The sequence below is a fragment of the Canis lupus genome, chromosome 18 (genome assembly GCF_048164855.1).
Source record: "Canis lupus baileyi chromosome 18, mCanLup2.hap1, whole genome shotgun sequence".
NCBI classification, from domain to species: domain Eukaryota; kingdom Metazoa; phylum Chordata; class Mammalia; order Carnivora; family Canidae; genus Canis; species Canis lupus.
The window spans coordinates 60,736,549-60,753,647 of record NC_132855.1 but is presented as its reverse complement, the minus strand read 5'-3'; the positions used below and the strand labels follow the sequence as shown (position 1 = coordinate 60,753,647).

The 17,099-nt window shown below is 52.2% G+C and overlaps 2 long non-coding RNA genes across 2 annotated transcripts; one reads left to right on the top strand and one right to left on the bottom strand.

The window, feature by feature from the left end:
- The first annotated feature begins 3,863 nt into the window (after positions 1–3,863).
- LOC140609341 (uncharacterized) lies at positions 3,864–14,066 on the top strand. The gene is made up of 4 exons (XR_012011227.1): positions 3,864–4,138; positions 4,976–5,181; positions 10,953–11,092; positions 11,541–14,066. It is a non-coding gene; the product is annotated as an uncharacterized lncRNA (long non-coding RNA).
- Positions 11,760–16,769, bottom strand: LOC140609340 (uncharacterized). The gene is made up of 3 exons (XR_012011226.1): positions 14,141–16,769; positions 13,617–14,025; positions 11,760–12,232 (listed from the first exon to the last, which is right to left on the bottom strand). It is a non-coding gene; the product is annotated as an uncharacterized lncRNA (long non-coding RNA).
- Between the last annotated feature and the right edge of the window lie 330 nt (positions 16,770–17,099).

Genomic DNA, 17,099 nt, shown 5'->3' with positions numbered 1-17,099 from the left:
TGTGGTACTGGCACAAATACAGACACATAGATCAATGGAACAGAATAGAGAACCCAGAAGTGGACCCTGAACTTTATGGCCAACTAATATTCGATAAAGGAGGAAAGACTATCCATTGGAAGAAAGACAGTGTCTTCAATAGATGGTGCTGGGAAAATTGGACATCCACATGCAGAAGAATGAAACTAGACCACTGTCTTACACCATACACAAAGATAAACTCAAAATGGATGAAAGATCTAAATGTGAGACAAGATTCCATCAAAATCCTAGAGGAGAACTCAGGCAACACCCTTTTTGAACTTGGCCACAGTAACTTCTTGCAAGATACATCCACGAAGGCAAAAGAAACAAAAGCAAAAATGAACTATTGGGACTTCATCAAGATAAGAAGCTTTTGCACAGCAAAGGATACAGTCAACAAAACTCAAAGACAACCTACAGAATGGGAGAAGAGATTTGCAAATGACATATCAGATAAAGGTCTAGTTTCCAAGATCTATAAAGAACTTCTTAAACTCAACACCAAAGAAACAAACAATCCAATCATGAAATGGGCAAAAGACATGAACAGAAATCTCACAGAGGAAGACATAGACATGGCCAACATGCACATGAGAAAATTCTCTGCATCACTTGCCATCAGGGAAATACAAATCAAATCCACAATGAGATAGATAATAGATTAGATTGATGATTTATAAGATACATAGATCAGTAGATTGATAAGTAGATGGATAGATATACATAGAAATGTCAACCTCAAAAGCTAAACACTAACATTTGTAAGGCAGCAAATGAGTTCATTTGGAAACAGCAGAGGAATTGCAATTCAGGACACACAAAGTGGGAGTAAAGTACCTGTTACGTGGGGGAAGAGGGGTTGAACAAATGCTCATTGGAGGATATGAGAGTTCAAAGTGGAGGTGGCTTCTCATTGGCTACCGGTCATTGAGGACGTGGTGGCTTCTCTTTGGCTGCAGGTGAGGGCAGGTTGCTGCTATCTGGCCAAGAAGCCTTCCCTCTTCCCTGGGGACTATGTAAGGTATGAGGACTGGTAATATGTGAGAGCTTCCCCTTCGTGGAGGATGTTATTTTCAATGAGACTTCTTTCTTTATTGTCACTGGCATGAGATGATAGGTAGGTAGGTAGGTAGATGGATACATAGATAGATGATGATAGATAGATAGATAGATAGATAGATAGATAGATAGATAGATAGATGATAGATAGATAATTTCCTATTGGTTCTGCTTCTCTGGAGTACCTGAACACAAATTGCCCAAAAGAAAGAGGCGGCATGTCCACTCACTCATTCCATCCAGTGTACAAAGAAGAGCACAGCTGAGTGATACCAGGTAAATGACATGGGAAAAGCCAGGGACACAGCAAAGGTGTGCATGATGACAAGTATTAACCCCTGGTCTGCAGATGATGACGTACAGAATGAAGACTACTCTGTGCTTCCATGGCTTTCTTTCTTCTTCAAAGAGTTTGGGGGATGGTGAAATCGAAATACTTAAATAAGAATCCCTCCCCACAGGCAGGATCCTGGGCATGATGATGACATCGTTAGTGAGGTTGGCACATGGCGAACACTGACCTCATTCAGTAATTCCCATCCTCTCCCTCTCCCCACCTATCACTGTAAATCCCTACTTGTATTTTTGGTTTTTTTTTTAAGATTTATTTATTTTAGGGAGGGAACAGCAGTGGAAGAGATTCCTCAAGCAGACTCTGCGCTGAGCAGATTGACTTATTTCACTCAGCATAATACCCTCCAGTTCCATCCACGTGGAAGCAAGTGGTGGGTATTTGTCGTTTCTTTTTTTTTTAATATATTTTTTTAAATTTTTATTTATTTATGATAGTCACAGAGAGAGAGAGAGGCAGAGACATAGGCAGAGGGAGAAGCAGGCTCCATGCACCGGGAGCCCGACGTGGGACTCGATCCCGGGTCTCCAGGATCGCGCCCTGGGCCAAAGGCAGGCGCTAAACCGCTGCGCCACCCAGAGATCCCCGTATTTGTCGTTTCTAATGGCTGAGGAATATTCCATTGTATACATAAACCACATCTTCTTTATCCATTCATCTTTCGATGGACACCGAGGCTCCTTCCACAGTTTGGCTATTTGGACATTGTTGCTAGAAACATCGGGGTGCAGGTGTCCCGGCGTTTCATTGCATCTGAATCTTTGGGGTAAATCCCCAGCAGTGCAATTGCTGGATCGTAGGGCAGGTCTATTTTTAACTCTTTGAGGAACCTCCACACAGTTTTCCAGAGTGGCTGCACCAGGTCACATTCCCACCAACAGTGTAAGAGGGTTCCCTTTTCTCCGCATCCTCTCCAACATTTGTGGTTTCCTGCCTTGTTAATTTTCCCCATTCTCACTGGTCTGAGGTGGTATCTCATTGTGAATTTGATTTGCATTTTCCTGATGGCAAGTGATGCAGAGCATTTTCTCATGTGCATGTTGGCCATGTCTATGTCTTCCTCTGTGAGATTTCTCTTCATGTCTTTTGCCCATTTCATGATTGGATTGTTTGTTTCTTTGCTGTTGAGTTTAAGAAGTTCTTTATAGATCTTGGAAACTAGCCCTTTATCTGATATGTCATTTGCAAATCTCTTCTCCCATCTGTGGGTTGTCTTTTAGTTTTGTTGACTGTATCCTTTGCTGTGCAAAAGCTTCTTATCTTGATGAAGTCCCAATAGTTCATTTTTGCTTTTGTTTCTTTTGCCTTCGTGGATGTATCTTGCAAGAAGTTACTGTGGCCGAGTTCAAAAAGGGTGTTGCCTGTGTTCTCCTCTAGGATTTTGATGGAATCTTGTCTCACATTTAGATCTTTCATCCATTTTGAGTTTCTCTTTGTGTATGGTGAAAGAGAGTGGTCTAGTTTCATTCTTCTGCATGTGGATGTCCAATTTTCCCAGCACCATCTATTGAAGAGACTGTCTTTCTTCCAGTGGATAGTCTTTCCTCCTTTACCGAATATGAGTTGACCATAAAGTTCAGGGTCCATTTCTGGGTTCTCTATTCTGTTCCATTGATCTATGTGTCTGTATTTGTGCCAGTACCACACTGTCTTTATGACCACAGCTTTGTAGTACAACCTGAAATCTGGCATTGTGATGCCCCCAGATATGGTTTTCTTTTTTCTTCTTTTATTTTTTTAAAGATTTTATTTATTTTTTCATCAGAGACAGACAGAGAGAGAGAGAGAGAGAAAGGCAGAGACACAGGCAGAGGGAGAAGCAGGCCCCATGCAAGGACCCCGATGTGGGACACTATCTGGGGATGCCAGCATCACGCCCTGGGCCAAAGGTAGGCGCTAAACCACTGAGCCACCCAGGGATCCCCTGGTTTTCTTTTTCAATATTCCTCTGGCTATTAGGGGTCCCTTCTGATTCCACACAAATCTTAAGATGATTTGTTCCAACTCTCTGAAGAGAGTCCATGGTATTTTGATAGGGATTGCATTAAATGTGTAAATTGCCCTGGGTAGCATTGACATTTTCACAATATTAATTCTTCCAATCCATGAGCATGGAATATTTTTGCATCTCTTTGTGTCTTCCTCAATTTCTTTCCTAAGTGTTCTATAGTTTTTAGGGTATAGATCCTTTACCTCTTTGGTTAGGTTTATTCCTAGGTATCTAATTGTAAATGGGATTGACTCCTTAATTTCTCTTTCTTCAGTCTCATTGTTAGCGTCTAGAAATGCCACTGATTTCTGGGCATTGATTTTGTATCCTGCCGCACTGCCGAATTGCTGTATGAGTTCTAGCAATCTTGGGGTGGAGTCTTTTGGGTTTTCTAGGTACAATATCACATCATCTGCAAAGAGGGAGAGTTGGACTTCTTCTTATGGCAATTCTTTTCTGTGAGAAAGAAAACAAACTAAGGACGAGCCAGTAAGTGGACTCAGGGATCAAACACCATGACATGTTTTGCAGGGCGGTAAGTCAACAAAGTCAACTCACTTGGTTGATGAATAATTGATGGGCTAGCAAACAAAAGTCACAAGGACTGGAACTCATCACAGAACTCAGGATACAGACCTCAAAGGAATTCCAGGTAGGAGGTAACATAGCCCGGGCTCTTCCTGACTCCATCGCAAACAAGCTTCTTCCTCCAGGTAATACTTACAGGTTCTACAAACCAGAAGTGCATCCAGTGGCATCAGGCCTGGGGTTCACTGATCCATCAAAGCAAAGGTGCTGGTCATCCAACTGCCTGCCACTGTGGGGGCGGGGGGTCCAACGCTGGCTCTGGCTGCATCCATCCCTAACCAGGAGTACAGGAGAGAAGGGAGTAAGCATGCCATGTGTCTCTACTGCAACAATTTGCCATCTCTCCTGCCTGAAAACCTGGTGGGGTCCTCATTTTTTTTAAAGATTTTATTTATTTATTCATGAGAGACACAGAGAGAGAGAGAGGGGCAGAGACATAGGCAGAGGGAGAAGCAGGCTCCATGCAGGGAGCCTGATGTGGGACTTGATCCCAGGACTCCAGGATCACGCCCTGGGCCAAAGGCAGACACTCAACTGCTGAGCCACCCAGGGATCCGGGAGTCATTTGTGAAGGGCTCCTCTTAGGTTAGGAGCACCATCCCTCAGTGGCGCATGGCTGCAGGAGGCCAGGCCTGCTTGCGGGCCGAGCCCCACTCTGGGTGAGAAGCTAAGAAGACCTCAGAAGGCTCCGGGAACCGGCAGTGTGCCTTGGCAAGGGCCCATACAGTGGGTTCTGCAGACATCCCTTGGCCTCTGGGAACGAAGGTGTGGGGAGGGTGTGGCTCACACCAGGGAGAGACAGAGCTGCAGGGCCCCCTTTTGTCTGGACAGTGGGATTCCAGTGCACTCCCATCACTTAAGAAGCATATACTTGGACATGCGCCCAGGCCCTTCTCTATTCCGGGAACAGCCTTCCTTTACCCCTCCTGTTATCAATAGGTAGCTATTTTTACTCTCCACAGGGACCTTTCCCCACATTCCTGCAGACAGGAAAAAGCCAACAGCCTCTTCTGGACACAGAGAGGTGCACAGGCCCCTGGAGACCGCGTCGTGGGACTTAATTGCTTGTCCCCGGCCTGCTGCCAGGCGACCTCACAGTCCACCCCATCTCCTTCCCCCCACTGCGGGGAGACTAGCAGGAGGCAGATGAGGATTCTCCCGCCCCAAGGTATGCGGGGGGGGGGGGGGGGGGGGGAGCGGGGGGGGGGGAAGCCCGCAAGCACTGTGGCCCAAGAGCACTAGGTCCTCCCTGGCTTGGGCCCCTGCTCCATCTGGCTCACGCACGCCCTGTGCAGGATCAGCGAGCACTGGAGGGTCTTGTGGGTGCTTTATCTGCTTTGAAGTTGCCTCCCTGAGCCATGCATGCAGGGTTTTCCTGCTCAATGAGTTAGCACACCTCATTTGCACGGTTGCTCCTCTCTGTAGGCAGGAAATCTAAAACCACCTTCTGCTTCCCAGTTATTTAGAGCAGAGCCCTGGAACAAACACGTGAAGTGATACTATATCATTGTTTCTAGCTTCCTACAATGTCTTGATTTCTCAAACACATACTGTGGCCATCTGTCCTGCTTTCCTGTGACTGTGGGTGTACTCATAATGTAAATCATACACACGCAGCAGTAAGGTTGAAGGTCATGTGAAATGATACTGAGTTTCTTGAGAATGCATGGCCCTGGTAACTTGCGAAGATTAAAAACAACATTTTTAGGCAAATTGAACGTGAGTCCATGGAGATGGGATCGGCACGCCACACGTGTGTGTGCATGTGAGTGACAGGGTGGCCTCTGAGGCCATCAGCCCAGTAAGCCTGGGACAGTTTCTTCAGGCAGGAGCCACTGAGCAGACAGGTGCAGGCCAGCAAGTCACTGCCGCCAATTCTCCTTGGGCTCCCAACCAAGGTCCAAAAGACAGCTTTTGTCCCGCTCATGCTTTGGAAATAATTCTGTCCTCCCTGGCACGGCCACCCAGGACTCATCAGCAGCGTGACAGAAAGTTAGCTCATCCACTGCGATGTACATCTAATATATAGCGTAGGCTGTCTTTTCATCCTTAGCTGGCGAGTGGAGTGATTTCACAGTTTTGTAGTGGAATCCTGCCTGTCATTTCCTCTCCAGCCCTTGCTAACAATGTGAAGTGTGGGACTTCCTGCCCATGCATTACGATGCTCCCTGCCCCCCAGAAGCCTGCCCTAAAGCCACACCCTGCAAAGTCATACTGGACCCTCACAAAGCAGCTTCCCCTACAACAGCTCAGAAAGGATGCTAGCACTGTCCCCACTTTTCCAAGACCGAGAAGTGTGCTGGAAAGGAGCTGGGGGGCAGTGGGCTGTGGGCATGGAGACCCCCCCAATCTCAGAGGCCTATTTCCCACGGTATGTGTGGCCAAAGGGATGAAGCTGGGTGTCCTCCTAAACAGGCTCCATTAAACAGGAGTCCTGAGCCCACCCTAAGTATATGACTTCCTGGACCTTGACATCCACATCGGTAAAGGAGATGGATCTCGCACACTTCAATTACGACTATGACGTTTTTGTGCTGCGTACATGAAGCCTCGTCAGCATGGCAGGCACCAGGGACAGAGCAGCAAACAGAACAGGACAAAAAATAAAATCCTTGAAGCCCAACCCCCTATTCTATAAGTGGGAATTTTCACCATTGAGTTTGTTCATAAGTAAGGTGTTCTCTGGTGGTAACTGCTATGAAAATACCGTAGAAGGGGGAGGGGCTGATTTTCAGCGGGGAGGTCAGTGGAAGCCTTGCTGGCAGCAGCTGGGCACACACCTGCCAGAGGTGACCCCAAAATCTGCCAGGCGGAGTAGAGCATAAGAGAGCCTCGAGAGAGCTTGAAATCCCACAGGATCTCCCGCAGGGCCGGAAGGGGCTCCCTGAGGTGCCGCAGGTTCTGACCAAGGCTCGCATGTTCCCACTGCTTTGTCAGCTAATCAACTATAATGACACTTCCTGAATCCTGCAGCCTCAGCGCACCTTCTCCCCACTTCTGGCACATGGGGCAGGCTGTGCGCCTGAGGAACCAAATGTCCCTTCCTCGCCCTGACCCTCAGACCCCAAGGGCCCCTCCGTGGGGCTGTGTCTTCTGCCCAGAGGAGGCTGAGCACCTGTATCCCATGTCCTGAGTCTTCAGGCCAGCTCAGTGCTGGCCCATCCTCCACATCCTCCCTGACGTCCCTTGGGAGGTCCAAGGACGACAGCAAGGATGATACCCACTGGGTCTGTGGGAGGCAGGGGCAGGGGAGGGGTCTGTGCACAAGTAGGTCTCCTGAAGGCCCCCTGAGGGGGGGGTGACGCTCAGGATGACAGGATGGAGTGGGCTGGATGGCCGGCTCTGTGTCCCACCATGCCGTGCACCCCTAAACAAATGGTGGACCTGGGGACCCCCTAGGAGGCTGGCCTGCCATCACTGCCATGCAAGGTTGGGTGTGGCCCACCGTCCGAGCAAGTGTGGCAGAGTATGGTACACTGGGGCACACAGGAGACGATCCTGGAAAAGACTTAGGCACCTCTGTCCATGGAGCAGCACCAGCCCCTGCAAGGACAGGCTGGGGCCTCCACCTCGTTTCTGGGCTCCTGGTCCAGACATGGTCTGTTGTGACATGTCCCTCGGATTCTAGGTCTTAGCTCTTCCCATTCTTTCTAAATGTACTTGTTTGTTTCCTTCCAATGGGTAGACAATAGAACCTCGCAACGATGGAAGTCTGGGCACAGCCCTTGCCTTAGTCGTCTTCCATCCTCTTCCCAGCTTTCCGACAACTGAGGCCTTATAACCTCCTTGACTCCTTGTGATAGCTAATTTCATGTGTCGGCTTGGCCACAACACAGTGCCCAGAAATTAAGCCCAACCCCAGTCTAGATATCACTGCTGAGATTTGTTATGTTGTTGGGGTTTTTTAGACTAATGTCTAAATCACTAGACTCTGAGTAAAGCAGATTACCCTCCATAACGGGGGTGGGCCTCACCCAGTCAGTCGAAGGCTACAGGAGCAAAGACTGAGGTTCCTGAGAAAGAGGGAATTCGGCCTCAGATACTCTTTGGACTCAAGTCCCAACATCAGCTCTTCCTGGGGCTTCATCCCATTAGTTTGTGCTGAATTCAGACTTAACCAGTCCCACAACTGAATGAGCCAGTCCCTCAAGATACAATTAATCTCTCTCCATATATTTCTATATTTAGTAACACACACATCCTACTGGCTCTGTTTCTTGGGAGGACCCCTAAGAGCAACACACTCTTAGAGGCAACATACATATCCCAAGGCTAGATTGAGGATCAGCGTGTTAGTGCTACCATCTCGGGGGACCCTAGACAATGCTCCGCTCGGCCCTAGTGGTCCCACATGACCTGGGACAGCATAGACCTGCTGGGAAAGGCTGGGATGGGATACTTGCCTCTGTGTGTGCCCAGGGCTCTGCTTCCAAGTTCCACAAGGCCTGGTGAGCCCTTGGCATAGGGACATGCCAACAACATCCCAGGATTTTGTGCAAAGTTCCGGGCTTATCCTGGAGGTCACAGCAGACTAGGTTTTCTGTCAGTGGCATCCCTACAGGGACCTTCCGTCTTCCTCTCTGCCCTGCTGTGAAGCAGTATGGAGTGAGCACTGGCCTGTGCCCCACATCCTGGGCAGCTGACCTGTGCAGCCCCTAGGTGGCCAGAGCATGTGAGGGAGCTCCTGGCCCCCTGGGAAGGCCCTGGCAATAGCAGCAGCCTGCACTCTAAGCAGGCCACTCTGGGTGGGCTCCAGGGTGATGGCTGGTCACCAGGAGGGTGAAGCTGGACCAGAAGCCTGGAACTTCCAGTCCCACGTCCACCCCAGGGGCAGGTTCCTCATCCTTTGTGCCTCTTTGATAAAGCTCCCACGGGAATCCCAGGAGCAGGGCATTTGGAGAGCTTCTGGGTTCACACCTCCCAGTGCAGGGAGGGAGGAGCACCCCGAGTCCACAGGGAAGGATGCTCTCATGCTCTGGGCCTCCCAGACCTGGCCCGCATGCTTGTCCACATGACTGCTCATGAGTGTCCTGCATCACGTCCTTCATTGTGCAAGAAACTGGTATGCACCCATGACTGTGTCCCTGGAATCCATGAGCTGCTCCAGCACGTGATGGAATCCGGGGTGGGGGCCATGGGGACCGCCAACCTGCAGTCAACTCAGGCAGTAGTTTTGGGTCCCCAGAGGAACTGCTCCCTGTGCAATTGGCATCTGAATTGGAGGTGGTCCCTTTTGAGCTGTGAGAGTGATGCCTACTCCAGCTCCGCTCAAAACAGAGTGACCTGGAAGACACCAATCTGGTGTCCCAGGGCCTTGCCTGGAGGGGGGTCACAAGCAACCAGTTTCAGAGTACTGAGTGGGGGCACATAGGGCTGGTATCGCAGCAAGAAGGGTGAGAAACATGAGGCAGGTGTCAGAGTGGGTCACATGGGGCCGATGTTGGAGTGCTAAGGGTGGGTCACAGGGGGCAGGTGTCAGAGTGTTGAGGGTGGCTCCTACGGGGCCACATAGGGCTGGTGGGGGCACATAGGGCTGGTATCGCAGCAAGAAGGGTGAGAAGCATGAGGCAGGTGTCAGAGTGGGTCACAGGGGTCAGGTGTCAGAGTGCTGAGGGTGGGTCACAGGGGGCAGGTGTCAGAGTGCTGAGGGTGGGTCACAGGGGGCAGGTGTCAGAGTGCTGAGGGTGGCTTCTACGGGGCAGGTGTCGCAATGCTGAGGGTGGGTCACACGGGGCAGGTGTCGCAATGTTGAGCGTGGGCCACAGGGGTCAGGTGGCAGAGTGCTGAGCGTGGGTCACAGGGGTCAGGTGGCAGAGTCCTGAGCGTGGCTGCCGGGGGAAGTGAAGCCGACACCTAGCACCTGCCTCTTGTGGGTGCTTTCCGCCTGGTGCTCTGAACCGTCCTGCACCCCATCCCTGGGCTCACCCTCCTGTGACCTCCATGTCAGGCGACCTTGCTCTCCTCCTGCCAGTCCCCTATGCCAGCCACAGCTGCCCGCTTGGCTCCGTGAGCAGCACTAGTGGATCGGTTGAAAGGATCCAACATGCATGGGCGCGTGAGTTCAGGAGTACACTCGCACCTGTGTACATAAACATGTAGGACAGAATGTCTGTAGTTCCAAACACCTACGTGTTGAAACCTAACTGCCATGGGATTGTGGTGGCTCTGGAGGAGACAGGGTCCTGATGGTGGAGCCCTGTGATGGGGTCAGTGTCCTCGGGGACCCTCAGAGCTCCACCCACATTACCACCCTGTGCGCCGCTCTGAGAATATGCTGGGGCAGGTCCCCCAAACCTTGTGTCGGCCACACCTTGGTCATGGACACTGGCCTCCTGAACTTGGAGGAACATGTGCTGTGTTCACGCCCTGAGTCCGTCATGGTGTCCCACGCAGGCTGACACATGCATGTGCCTCCACAGACTCATGTGCATCTGGATTCCAGGTCTTACACATGGTACACTGTGCGCCCCTCCTGCTGTGGCCCCTCCAGACCAGCGGACTGGTCCCATAGAGGCAGGACACAGAGCCTGGCCCCCGGCGGGTCCTTACACACTCTGAGGGCCTCCTAGGGTGTGGGATGTTGGGTGCAAGGAGCTGCCCCCATGCACATGCTGCTCCCTCTCCCTTCCACAAGGCCAGGGCAGACATCCTCATCCTAGGGCCAGGAGCAAGGACCAACTGGCAGGTCTGGTGGCTCTGCCTCAACCTGAATGACAATGCCAGCACAGGACACTTGGGGAAGGGACTGAGCCCAAGTCACGCCAGGATCTCGCCCGAGTAGGATGAAACCAGGATGTTGGCCACACTGGCACATGCTGACCGACTGCAGAGACCATGTCTCTGGCAGTGGTCCTGCTGTTGTCATCACTGGCTTTCAGGTGGGCCTGAGGGTGCCGTCTTGGCACGTTGGCATTGACAGAAAACCACTCCACCCTTAAGGAGAATACAGCTGAGCCTCTGAGATCAAACAGGAAGCTCCAGGTTTTCCGTGAACACACTGCGCTCACTAGCGACTCAGCTCCTCGGAATGTCTCCTCCTCTGGGAACAGGGCTTCCTCTGACTGGTCCCTGAAGGAGAGGTGAGGCCCCATCCACGCAAATGCTACTGACTGATAACATTCCCACTTGGGACGTCCTCTGCAGGACACCGGTCTGCAGATTTTAAGGACCCAGGCTTTGGGGCAGCTGTAGGGCCTGATAGAGGGTTTGGCATCAGGGGGTTCCTGGAAGCCATGGAGCATGCAGTTCTCAGGGAGATTATACACAGCAGGGTGGATGGGGTGGGGGCCATGCCGTCAGCGTGTGGGGCTTGGAAATGTGCAGGCCTCCTGAGAAGGCTTCAGGGTGCTGAGCCCAGGTGGGGCACGGGGCCCATGCACCAGGACCCCTCTGTGGCTGGGCCGCAGCCTCCTGCCTCCCGGGCCCACATGCGGTGACATGCAGAGGGCTCTTTCCACCCCCAGACACGGGGAGCCTTGGATTCTTCACAGCACACGAGGCACTTGGTGATTCCCACTCCCCTTCCAGGGCAGGTCTGTGAGGTCCAGCACCCATCCACCCTAGCAGCTGTGCACCAACCCCAGGAGACCACGTGGTGCAAAGTCTGAAACACAGGAGCAGCTGGACATCCTAAAGCCAGGGTGCAGAACTGGATGTGTCCCCACAGGATGCACAGCTGCAGCGCTAACCCTCAGCAGCATGGCTCAGGATGTGGGGCCTTCAGGAGGACATGAGGGGTGGATGAGGTCATGGGATGGGGTCCCTATGCAGGATTGGTATCCTTATGAAGAGGGGCATGGACCAGAGAGCCCACTCTCCTTTCTTCTCTCCCACGCTCCAACAAAAAAGACATCCTGTGAGCGCTCGCCCAGGTGACGGTCGCCTGCAAGCCAAGACAGGGGCCACAGAGGGAGACCTATTTACATCCAGAAATTAGCTTAATATTCAATAGAGACCTACTTTCAGCCTTAGAGAAAGGTGTGACAGTTCTAATTCCAGGTCACCGTGTTCCTAAACCTTTTCTACATGCTTCCCCCTTTATTTCAAATAGTACACAAATGTCCTCAGGACACAAGCCATCTTTCCTTCTTGTGCGACACATCATTGTGTATTTCCTAAAATACTTCCTTCAGGGTTGTTGAGAGATACATCACCGTGTCAGTTGAAGACCCAGGGCATGACGGCTTCATTTACACATGTTCAGCCACAGATACCTGCTCCTATAGATGCAGTAGAAAGAGTAATAATAAGGGAAAGATGTCTCTCTTCGTGACTGGACCTCTTGGGAGCTAACTTGCCTGAATCTTCCCACATAGGTGTCAGCCACAGTCACCACAGGGCACATCACACCTTCGTCCCAACCCGGCCCCCGACCCCACCCCTGGGAACCACAAGTCTGATCTCTTTCTCTCTGAGTTGGAGTCTTTTTCTTCCTTTTCTGTCACATCCCACACATAAGTGAGATCATATGGCATTTGTCTTTGCATAACTTACCTCACTTAGTGTAATGCACTCGAGGTCTCCCTGTGGCTGAATACGATCCCATTGAGTGTGTGTGTTGTGTGTGTGTGTGTATGCACACCTCATTCTCCTTTATCTATTCTCCATCCACGGGCACCTGGGCTGTTTCCTCGTCTTGGCCATTATAAACAATGGTGCCAGGAACACGGGGGTGCAGATAGCCTTTCCTGTTATTGTTTTTGTTACCTTTGGATCTATTCCCCAAACTGCCATTGCTAGGTCATAGGGTAGCTCTATGTGTAACTCCTTGGGGACCCTCCACACTGTTTTCCACAGTACTGCACCAGCCTGCATTCCCACCAGCAGGTAAGAGTTTCCCTTTTCTCCACATCCTCACCAACACCTGTCATTTCCCAACGTGTTAATTTTAGCCATCCTGACAGGTGTGATATGGCATCTCATTGTGGTTTTGATTTGTATTTCCCTGATGGTGAGGGATGTAGAGCATCTTCTCATGTGTCTGCTGGCCATCTGGATGTCTTCTGTTGAAAACATCTATTTGGGTCCTCTGCCCATTTTTTTAATTGGGTTACTGGTGGGGGGGAGGTTGTTTATGTGTTTGTTTCTGTTTCTGCTATTGAGTTGTATGACTTCTTTGTATGTTTTGGATATTCAATCCATTATCTGATACACGGTTTGCAAATATTTTTTTCCTATTCCATAGACTGTCTTTGAATTGTTTAAAAGTGAAGTGATTAACTTTATATGAGTTTCACCCCAATTAAGACACACACACGCGCACACACACACACACACACAACTATGGCAATCCCTTACTCTACAGTTCAATGTGGGGACATTTGCAGGATGGCCCCTGAGTCCCTGTTCCATCAACGTAGATGCCTTCAGGCTCCAATCTCACACATGTCCAGGTTCTCCATATGCTGTGACTGGGTGTCTGGGTTCCCCGTGAGGCATTTTGCCCTAGCAGGAGCTGTCATTCACAGCAATCTCCTGGCCTGTGCCTGCCCTGAGCCTTTCCAACCAACCCGTCTTCTTGGGAACCCGGCCCACCACAAAGAGGGACTCGGGATGCATCACTGGGCCTCTGTGTGTCTACAAAGTGCTTCCCCCCAGACTCACAGGGCATGAGGCGTTTGAAGACAGACACAGGCATCTGGGATTCTATACACATGTGTGGCAGGCAGGAGCTTCTTATCCCCTGGATCCAGACCAGATACCTTCCCAGAGAGTCTGGTCTCTGCCAAAATCTCCTGTGAGGATTCGATTCCATTTCTGATGGATGAGAGCCCATGGTCCCATGACCCTATCATGTAAGGCAATTATCAGTGGGATCCCTGAGGGTGACAAACACGTAGCACTGCTGAGGACTCAGCAACGCACCCACCATGGACAGACAGGCTTAGTTGTTGCACGTCACCCATTAGGCTCTGCTGCTCTGATGGGTCACGTAGCGCCTCCAAGCTCCAATAGCCTCTTCTTAAATGCATGAACACTTGCAGTGGTGTTCTGGCAGCAATGGACTATAGTTCTGGAAACACAGAATGCAACAAAAGCAGGACCAGTGGCAACTGGGAGAAAAAAAATGCAGACTAAAAAAAATGAAGAAATTGTTGCAAGAGAAAAGAAAGTCAGCTGAAACCTACCTACTCAAGGCAGTCTGGCTGCCTGCAGGTGAGACACACAGGTCAGCACAAACTTCTCAGGAAGTTTAGGGTCTGGGCATCTGCCTGCAAGGTGCAGAAGGCATAGCAGCAACCAGGACATAAGGCGCCCAGGAGCACCAGGCAGGAGCAAGGCCCCAGAACAATTTGGGTTCTTTTAAAACTGCTTTTTGGGGGCTGGCAAGTTGACCTGTGGACCTAGGTTTCTTATAGAACTGAGCCAACAGGCACCCATAGATTTCGCAGCCTCTGTCTCCATCCAGAACTGGCCAGTCCGTGGCCCATGTGACTAGAAGATTCTGGAAGAGCTCAGACTGTGTGTGACCCGGCCTGACGGTTGGCAGTCCAGAGGAAGGTCACCTGCAATTTCTGCATCCTGCTAAAACCAGGGGTGGCCCTTGGGCACCAAAATCTATCCTGGAAGCTCACACATTTTCGGGGTTGCATGGGCCGGCCTCCCGCCAGCCAGGGCGTGCGGACTGACGGCACAGGTGGTCTGGGCCCCTCGCCCTCGCCCCTCGGAGAGTAGAGTAGGTCTCACCGCTAGGACCATTTGTGCCAGAGCGTTCCAGGCCATGGCCACGTGGAAAGACCCGGACTCCACCCGCGCGGGGCTCTCCGCTGTGACGCTGACACCACCAGGCGAAAGCACAGGAAGTGGGTAACTGGAAGCACTCCTCCCGAGTCCCTGGCTGCGTCTCAAAATGAAACTGCCAGAGACAGTCACAGGACAAAAACCGACAAACACGTAACCTAAGTTTTACGGGACCGGCAAAGTTCCCAAGAAGAGGAAGCCCCGGAGGAGTCTTGCTGAAGAGGGGCGGCGGCCGGCCGTGGAGGACCAGGGTGGATTCCGTAGGGCTTGTACCGGGGGTGGGGGTAGGGGTGGGGTGGGGTCGGGAGCTCAGCGAGCCGCGGCCCCTGCTCCGAGACAAGAGGTCCGGGCCCAGGGCGGTTGTTAGCTCTTGCGCCAGCCCTGGCCCTCAGACTTTGGCTGCACAAAGGCAGGACAAGAGGGGATGAGGCCGGGAGACCTCTAGCAGCGGCACTGCCTGGATGTTGCGCAGGTCTCCGCCCCGCGCGCAGGCTGAGCATCCAGAGCGAAAAGCGAGCTGCAGGCTGGGCCCCTGGCGGCCGCGGAAGGCGGGCTGCAGGCTGGGCTCCCGGCCGTAGCGGAAGGACCAGGACACCCTCACCGGGCGCACGCCCCGCCTCCCTGCTCCCCGCGGCCGCACTAACGCGAGCCGGGCGCCGGCGAGAAAATATATATACCGGGAGCGCCCGCGGCATGCTGCGCTCACCAATGGGGCGCGGGCTCCGCGCAGTCCGGGAGCCCCATTGGCTGCTCCGCCCCGCAGCCCTTCCAATCAGACGAGACCTGGGCAGTCGCTTAATTTGCATACAGCCCCGGAGCCGCGTCCCTCCGGTGCTGAGGGAGCTCGGGCTGTGAGCTCGGGCTGTGCGGGCCAACCCGGAGCCTCCCGGAGGCCGCCGTCGGCGTGTCAGGCGAAGGGACGGTCCTGTCCTGCCCCGGTGGGGAGGCCGCCTTTCTGCTGGTCGCCGTGCCACGGACGCCTGGCGCCCAGCCCGGCCTCGGGAGCTAAGGGGTGGCACTCCGGGGCCTAGCCCTCAAAATAAAGTCCCTAAAACCAAGGGAAAAAAAGAAGTCTGTGCGCGAGGCAACCCGGAGAGGTTGTCTATGCAGAGGAAGACACCATCCCTGGCCACAGGACAAACTCCGGGGTTCGCGTTGGGACTGAGAATATTTCCAAGATCCCGCTGTCCCCCGTCTGTACCTGTAGCCAATGCGCCCCGTCCTCCGTGACCTTGTATTTAACTTTACCCTCCCACTTGCGCAGAAGTGCCCCATAGAAACTAGACTTTGAAGGTGGCCGCCGCATCCAACTAGTTGACCTACTCAGTTATCTGTTGTGCTGATGTTTTAACCGACATTTCTTCATTCTAAATGATTTCATACTTGTCAACTAGAGTGGTTCACTAGCATGTCCCTCTTCATAATGGACCGGAGTCCGAAAGTAAGGCGAAGGGGTGTGTGGGGCGGGGGGGAAACTTAGTCTTGGTCTCATTTAAATGAGGTCTTCAGCATTAAGAAATGAAGCGCCTCAACTTTGGTGAGCCCCAACACAGGGACCCTGGTGCCTACAGAGCTGCTTTTCTGCTTTCTTCTGCCCAAAAGAACCTCACTTTCTGTAGTCAGGTTTGTCTGGGGCCTTGCCTGAGAAAATGCTAGGCAGGCACTGCTGCAGGTCTTCGGATGCTCTTGGAATAGCCACTGGGCTGTGCCACACTGAGGACAGCCTGGGAAGGGAGGCCCAGGGCAGGGGGCTTTTGGACGCTGCAGCCACTGGGGGTCCCTGCCTGGCTAGAGTCTAAAGACGAGAAGAAGGAAAAAGAAAAGTCCTTCCAAAGTGGAAGTGCACAGCCTCCCAAGGAATGTCACAGTGGGGAGTCCAGAGGATGGTCCCCAGAAATCTGAATGGTGTGGAGCCAGAGCTCCAAGGAAGCTGCAGCACTGAGCCACCAGACTCGTTCACTGGAACCAGTATTCTTTGTTCATTTATGGAAGCCACCCACCTTCTCCAGGGACCAGGCTCCTTACACCCACCCACCCACCCACCCACCGACCCACCCACACACACAGTGTGCCCATTACATGCCTAACTAGCCCCAGGTTACAGAAACCCCAGAGTGCCCTAAACTGCCCTGACCCCCACTGTCTTCCCTGGTGCGCAGTTCTGAGCTAGGGACCCCCATTTCCCTTTCCTACTGCGTCCCCTTGGTTCCTTTTCTCCTGCTTCACTCTTATTCCTCTTGTCCTCATTCTGTCTGTCTGCCACCGACAACAGCTTCCAATGGTCTGTCTGGAGTGGTCATGCAACCACGAATTGTCGTGTGTGCATGCATTTGAAATCTAGGCAAA